Raw genomic sequence first — 7,500 nt, forward strand, 5'->3', positions numbered from 1 at the left:
AGGACTTATTCTTTGTAAGCCTAGTACTTATTCTATCGGTCTCTCTAGCCAAACCACTAAGTAATGGAGACGTAAACACACCATCATTGGTTGTTAAGCGTTGTTGAGGGGGACAAACACAAACACACACACACATATATATATATATGTATATATATATATATATATATATATATATATATATATATATATATATATACAACAGGCTTCTTTTAGTTTCCGTCTACCAAATCCACTCACAAGGCTTTGGTCGGCCTGAGGCTATAGTAGAAGACACTTGCCCAAGGTGCCATGCAGTGGGACTGAACTCAGAACTATGTGGTTGGTAAGCAAGCTACTTACCACACAACCACTCCTATCTATCTATCTATCTATCTGTGTGTGTGTGTGTTATATAAATATATATAAAAAATTACATAATGTGAAAACAAGAAAATTAGAAATACAGAAGTATACATCTCCAATCAAATGTGGATCAGTTATACTGGAAAAGAGCAGGAGGAAAGATTTAATGAGTATCAAAGAAGTATTTAAACAAGTCTAGGTTGCCAGCCATTAAAATAAAGAAAAATTGATATTGAATATCTTAAAAGGAAGAAATTTTCCTCGAAAAGGTAATAAATGAAAGATGACTATTTATAGAATTTGTAAAGCCCCAAAAGAGCGAATAGAGAAATATATAGAAAAGTGAGCATCAACTATGAAAAAAATAACTGCATTCAGTGGTTTTCAAAAACACAAAAGAAATAAGGTACGACAATAACAGCTGGCAATAGTTTTAAAAATTAGTATTTAAGAAACTAAGGGAATTACTTTGGCAGCACAAGAACAGACCTAAAGGTAAACTGGATGAAGATCTTGATACAACTGGATGAAGATCTTGGCATGCCCATTTGTTACTAGAATTAAAAAAAAAAAACAGAATGGAAAAAGAAGAATATTGTACCAATGGAGTAGAAGTCCTCAAACACTGGAACAAATAAATTAACAAAGTCATGATCCTGTCAGTTACCATTATGACCTTCAGAACTGTAACAAAGAACTTTGAGAACAAACTTGGGAAAACATGATCTTAATTTGGAAGTGAGTTCAATGCAGAAAACATGTCTACTAGGGTCGGCAACAATTGACCAGAGTCTTCAGCAGAAAATAAAAACAGAAATGAAAAGCAAAAGAAACTTTTATATAATCAAGAAACAGAGCATTCCTCATCCCATTCCTCATTGTGTGGTTCAACAGGAAGTATAACTAAACCAGGCACAACACCAATACCACGAAGCAATAGAGTAATAATGATGAGTTCTCATTTGGGCACAAGGTCAGCAATTTTGTGGGAGAGAGTTAGTCAGTTATACTGATGACAGTACTTGATGGGTACATTATTTCATTACCCTGTAAGATGAAAATGGACCTCAGTGAGATCTAAACTCAGAATGTAAGAGCAAAAACAAAAACCACCAGGTACTTTGTTCAACACTCAAATGATTCTATCAGTCCACCACCCTCAACCACAACAATAATCATCATCATCATCATCCATGTTGGCATGGGTTGGACAGTTTGACCAGGGCTGGCAAGCTGAGGGGCTGCACCAAACTCCAGTCTGATTTGGCATGGTTTCTATGACTTGATGCTCTTCCTCATGCCAACCGCTCCAAGAGTATGATGTTATGATGATGATGATAAATATTTTCACTTAATTCTTAATTCTGTAGCATTAAATAGATGGGGTATGATTATTTGTCTGATTAAAATCCTCATTACTTAGTAATCAGAAATAACATGGCCATCAAGTTCTATTAACTATTATGGCTAAGTTAACTGAGGCATGACAGTGAAATCCTGAATTGGTTGTCCAATACTCTGATCTATTAGACTTCTACATATTAAACGAAAACATAACAAAGTGAAGAGTGAAATCAACTAACACTAAATAGATTTCCTTTAATAAACAAACTTTTAATGTTTCTACAAAATGCTGGTGGAGGAGGAGTGAAACAGAAAATTTTTAAGTGGCTATGCATAAAGAGATGAAATTTCTGATCACACTACAGCAAACTGTAAAACATATTGGATATGTGAATTGTATCTCACAATTGTTATTGAAACGGACAGGAAGAGATAAGGCATGAACATGAATTAGATATGTTCTAAGAGTGTTGTAACTTAAGGAAAATTGGCCAAAGACTGATGCTACTATGAACAACAGGAGGCATAGTATTGACGATCAAGGTCAACAGCATCAAGCTAAATGCCTTGTGGTATTTGTTCTAGCTCTCTATATTCCCAGTTTAAATCCTGCAAAGGTCATTGTTGCCTTTCATACCTTCGGGTTTGATGAAATAAAATACCAGTTAAATACTGAGTTCAATTAATCCCTTCAAAATTGCTGGTCTAGGGCCCTAATTAGCTGAGCAATTAGGCTGACAGCAATATCACCAGATATTCATGAAATACTGAAAGAACAAATATTTATCAATGAGTTAACAAAAATATTTGGTTAGCAATTCAAACATATCATTTGAAAAAGGAAACTGAAACAGCTATAGCTTCATAAGATAGATGAGAAGAGTCAAAGATTTAGTAAAGATGAAAGCTATGTGTACATAGGATGAAACATTAGGAAACCATGTGTTTATTTTCTCTGGATCATTAAGTTATTTCAGATATAGCCATACAGTATCATAACATCACTACTATTCTGGGATTCTAGAGGAAAAGCATTCATTAAAATAATCAAGAAAGAAGCTGCAAGCACAAGCAAACATATTTCTACAGTATACAATGGTGACAAAACAAGAAAAAAAACTAGAGATTAGTTGTATTTTGTTTATGAAGAGAGAGCTGGGTCTAAATATTTTCATGACCCATAAAATGCTTCAGAGCAAAAGTCACATGATCCAACAAAGTTCAAATGGAACAATGACAGAAACAACTTCATTTTGTTATCATTCCATGAAAGACAGTCTTACAGTAAATCTTTTAACGATACTCTTCATTAATCATCTAAATATGCATACAGAAATTGTCTGCATTAAAAGATGGGGGAGGTGATCTCTTTTAAATAGCATTTAAGACAAACACAATTTTCCATCAATGGGTTTTCTGAGACATTAAAAAGTGAAATACAGAGAATGGTTGCAATGGATAGGTTGAAGTGAGAGGCCTTTAAATACTGAGGAGATGAATGGAACTGATGTTCAGCTTTAGCTTCTGTAAGAAATACTTAAAGAGAAGTCCAACTAGAAATAGTAGCTAAATGTTCCTTATTCTACCATCTTAAAAAAAATTAAGGACATTGGATAATATAATCCAAGACACACTTTGTGCAAAAAAAAAATGATGTGTTGGTGATAACTGGAACTCCCTTATCCCTTTTGATACCAACCCCTCAGACCAGCCTTGGTTCTATGATATAAACGTCCTATTTTACAGTGATCTGTTTGAAACCTTCCCTCAAAATTTCATGTTAATTTATGTTCCAAACACCATCTTATAATGTCGAAATTACTAAATTCTTAATTACTTTAAAAATTAATTGAAACAAAAGCACAGTATCAAAACAGAAATATGGTAATGAAAGGCTTAAGTCTGTTCAATTAGAGCTGACCTACAACTAAATAATAACAAAGAGAAAGTTTCATTAAACTGAAACTGTGGGAAGGAGTAATTGTAGTTGTGAGGTAAATTTTGGATGCAAATACATCAAATAGGATGAACCAAAACCATTATCCAGCTAGCTATTTCAAAGGGACAGAAACTTTTGTAGTAGTAGCAGAAAGTCAGAAAAAAAGAAACTGCATGTTTGTGAGCCAATGGTTGTAGCATAGTGGTGAGACTTTGCCAACAAACCAAATACCCTTTTATGGAAGATTGTCAAGAATGCTTAGGTGTCTTGAACCAAGAGTCGAGAAAGATTCAGTCTTTTGTTGGTTTCCTGGAGGAACTATCTCATCTCTGTTGCAGGTGTGACTGTCAAAGTTGTTGACAGCTTCACTTTTCTTGACAATGTTATCTATAGCAGCATTAGTTGTAAGTTCAAAGTCTTCAAAAGACTTGGGCATGCTGGTGTAGTTGTGGACTCACTGGACAAGGGTATTGAGCATTGCCGATATCTGAGCAGGAGGACAAAAGTTTGGGTCTTCAGGTCTCTGGTCCTCCTTGTCTTGCTCTACAGTTGCAAGGCCTGGATGCTGTTTGAAGCCTTTACAGACTGCCTGAGCTCTTTTGGTGCCAGGACACTTTGCAGGGTTATGGTTTCATATCCAACCAATGAATATATACTCAGAAACAGAGATGCATCCTGTCAACTTGTATGATTCAGGAGTATCAGCTGAGACTGATCTTGTTGCTTGATTTTCTCATTTGGCTCCTGCATACCATCTTCTCTTCTCTGAGAATCCAGCTGTGGTTGATGGCACATATTGGTCAGCCATATGCTTCATAGTCATAGCAGATGAGGAAGTATCTCGGAGAGATGGGAACTGACTAGGACCCTACTTGGTGGGGGGTGGGGATGCACAGGATGACCAGAGCACACACTGACCACTGACAAATAGTACACGCAGTGACATGTGGCAACAGTGCATGCCCTCAACACTTCACTGGATCAGATGTTATGTGTGTAGCAATAATGTTATCCCAGATATGTGAGCAACATTCTAATTCAGGCAACAACTGAGCTTTGTAGAAAATCAGCATTTGATCAGACCTTAAGTATTTTCTATTTGTGTAAACAACATAGAAGGCATGCAATTCATGTATAAAGTTTTCTTCTTTCTCCCAGATTCATATATGTGTGTCAGTGGGGTGTATACATATCAATATATATATATATATATATATATATATATATATATATATATATATATATATATATATATATATATATATATATATATATATATATATATATATATATATATATATATATATATATATATATATATACACACACACAAATATATGTATATATACATATATATATATATATATATACATACAGCAAATAAGAAAAGGGAGAGGATATAAAACCGACAGACATCAGCCAGTAAACATTGAAGTATGTCTATTTATTCAATTGTAAAGGATGAATGCACTCACATGTATGAGTTATACAGATTAGCGATTGGAAAAAGCTGGTAACTGCATAGACAAGGGTGTGAATACATATAAATATATAGAAACAAATGAGCAAATGAGGAAAAAAATATAAATGGGTGTGCAGGAACTAGTACATGTGAGTGCATTCATCCTTTACAATTGAATAAATAAACTTGAATGTTTATTGGCTGATGTCTGTCGATTTTATATCTTCTCCGTTTTCTTATTTGCTGTATAAATCACACTTTTACCCCTGCCCAGATATAATACTCAACTGTGAGATCACCATGCAATAACTAGCACTTGACTATGAATAATTGGGTACACTACCAGCAGTATATCGAATAGGTACTATCCCTTAGTTGGTTTCTAAACTCTGACTTACACAGCAATATATATATATATATATATATATATATATATATATATATGTTGTGTGTGTGTGTGTGTGTGTGTGTTAAATTATAAAGCACTAATAGAGAATGACTCTCCTCAGACACAACAAAATATGATTCAACACACAAACTCACATAAAGAATCTTGTAAACCAAATCCCAAAACGAAATACATACATATATATATATCAAAGAAGGCAGTGGTATTGAATTTCCTCCTACAGCAAAAGCCAAACCCATAGAATTGGCAAATTAAAAGGTGATTACTGTCAGTGCCCAGCATTTCCGTAGCCTCATGGCTGAAACATATGAAAGAATAGAAGAATATATACACATATATACTTATTTTTATATATACATAGCAGCCAATGGAGCCCTCTCCACGGAGACATTAATAGAAAGTGTAATGCCTCAGAGAACTGCATTGAGGCCACTGCCATCAAGTATTATTCTATGAATGTGCAATGCTAATTTGTATGAATGGCTGAGCATCAAAGTAACTATTCTTGAAATGTACTGACAATTCCTAGAATAGTGTCTGATATTTGTAAACTTATCCTAGCTAAATTAACATACTAAAAAACAGACAATCAAATTCATTTGGACTCTTAATTCATAAGAATTTTTTTCAAGGAAGGTCATATACCAGTTTTCCCTTACAATGGTTTTATTATATTACACATCAAATGCAAGTTTAGGAAAGATATCCCTGTTCCCTATCATCATTACTACTACTACTACTACTACTACTACTACTAGCATATACATGTGCTCAAGAATGCTGACAGGTTTATTAATGATAGAAAATGGTGTATCAAAACAATGGAAAAACTATTGCTAAATGTCAGCAATTGAGTAAACACAGGGTGTTGGACAAAATAATAGAAACGCCTAGCATTGTAATTTTGAAATATCTATAAAACCCTCAAAAGCTTGTTTTTTCATTTATTATTAGTGTTGCTTAATATGTTTTGCTAAAATTGCTGTTTCTTTTGAGATATCATCAGAAAAAGGTAATTAAAATTCATTAAAATGAGAGATCTATCAGACTTTCAAAGAGGTCAAATTGTTGATGCTCATATGACAGGCACTAGGGTAACAAAAACAACTGAAATGTTGGGTGTATCAAGAAGTAGTGTCTCAAAAGTAATGACAGTCTTTGAGAAAGAGGGAAAAACTTCCTCGTCAAAACAAAACTCCGGAAGAAAACCAAAACTTTCAGATAAGGACTGTCGGACTCTTACATGAATTGTTAGAAAGGATCACAAAAGTACAGCTCCCAAAATTACTGCAGATCTTAATGACTACCTCGAGAACCCAGTTTCCACAAAAACTGTTTGCCAGGAGCTGCACAAAGCCAGATTTCATGGGAGGGCTGCAATCAGAAAACCACTACTTTCAAAAACAAATGTTGCAGAGTGTTTAGAGTGAAGTAAAAACCAACAGAATTGGTCCCTAGAGCAGTGGAAGAATGTTATTTTCTCAGACAATTCATCCTCTACCACTGGCTGAGTATACATGTGGAGACAGCTAAAAGAAGCATTTGACCCAGACTGCCTTTTTCCAACTGCTAAACATGAAGGAAGATCTGTGATGATCTGGGGGGGCTATATCTCGGAAATCTGCCAGCCCAATGGTTTCCCTTCATGGCAGAATTATTAGTCAAGACTATTCAAGTATTTTACCTGATTAAATTCATCCTATGGTTGCGGAACTGTTTCCAGAGGGAAATGCAATCTTTCGGGATGATAATGCACCAATTCACACAGCTAAAGTTGTTACTGAATGGCACAAGGAACATTCTAGTGATGTTGAACATCTTATCTGGCCACCACAGTCCCCAGATCTCAATATTGTTGAACATTTATGGTGCATTTTAGAAAAACAAGTAAAGAGTCGATATCCTCCACCACCATCACTAGAAGAACTGGAGACTGTTTTAGCTGCAGAATGGACAAAAATTCCTTTGGAAACAATTCAAACTTTGTACGAGTCCATACCT

General features: G+C 34.7%; 1 protein-coding gene across 1 annotated transcript in view; it reads right to left on the minus strand.

Moving 5' to 3' along the window:
• LOC106871923 (fibrillin-1) overlaps positions 1-7,500 on the minus strand; it is a 694,404-nt gene that overhangs the window by 605,941 nt on the left and 80,963 nt on the right. The window contains exons 2-3 of the mRNA XM_052972376.1: positions 7,184-7,500; positions 5,676-5,797 (exon numbers count right to left, since the gene is read on the minus strand). The exon at positions 7,184-7,500 is cut by the window's right edge and continues 100 nt beyond it. The gene's annotated coding sequence lies outside the window, so the exon portion shown is untranslated. The remainder of the gene's footprint in view (positions 1-5,675; positions 5,798-7,183) is intronic.

Source organism: Octopus bimaculoides, chromosome 13 (assembly GCF_001194135.2).
Source record: "Octopus bimaculoides isolate UCB-OBI-ISO-001 chromosome 13, ASM119413v2, whole genome shotgun sequence".
Classification (NCBI taxonomy): domain Eukaryota; kingdom Metazoa; phylum Mollusca; class Cephalopoda; order Octopoda; family Octopodidae; genus Octopus; species Octopus bimaculoides.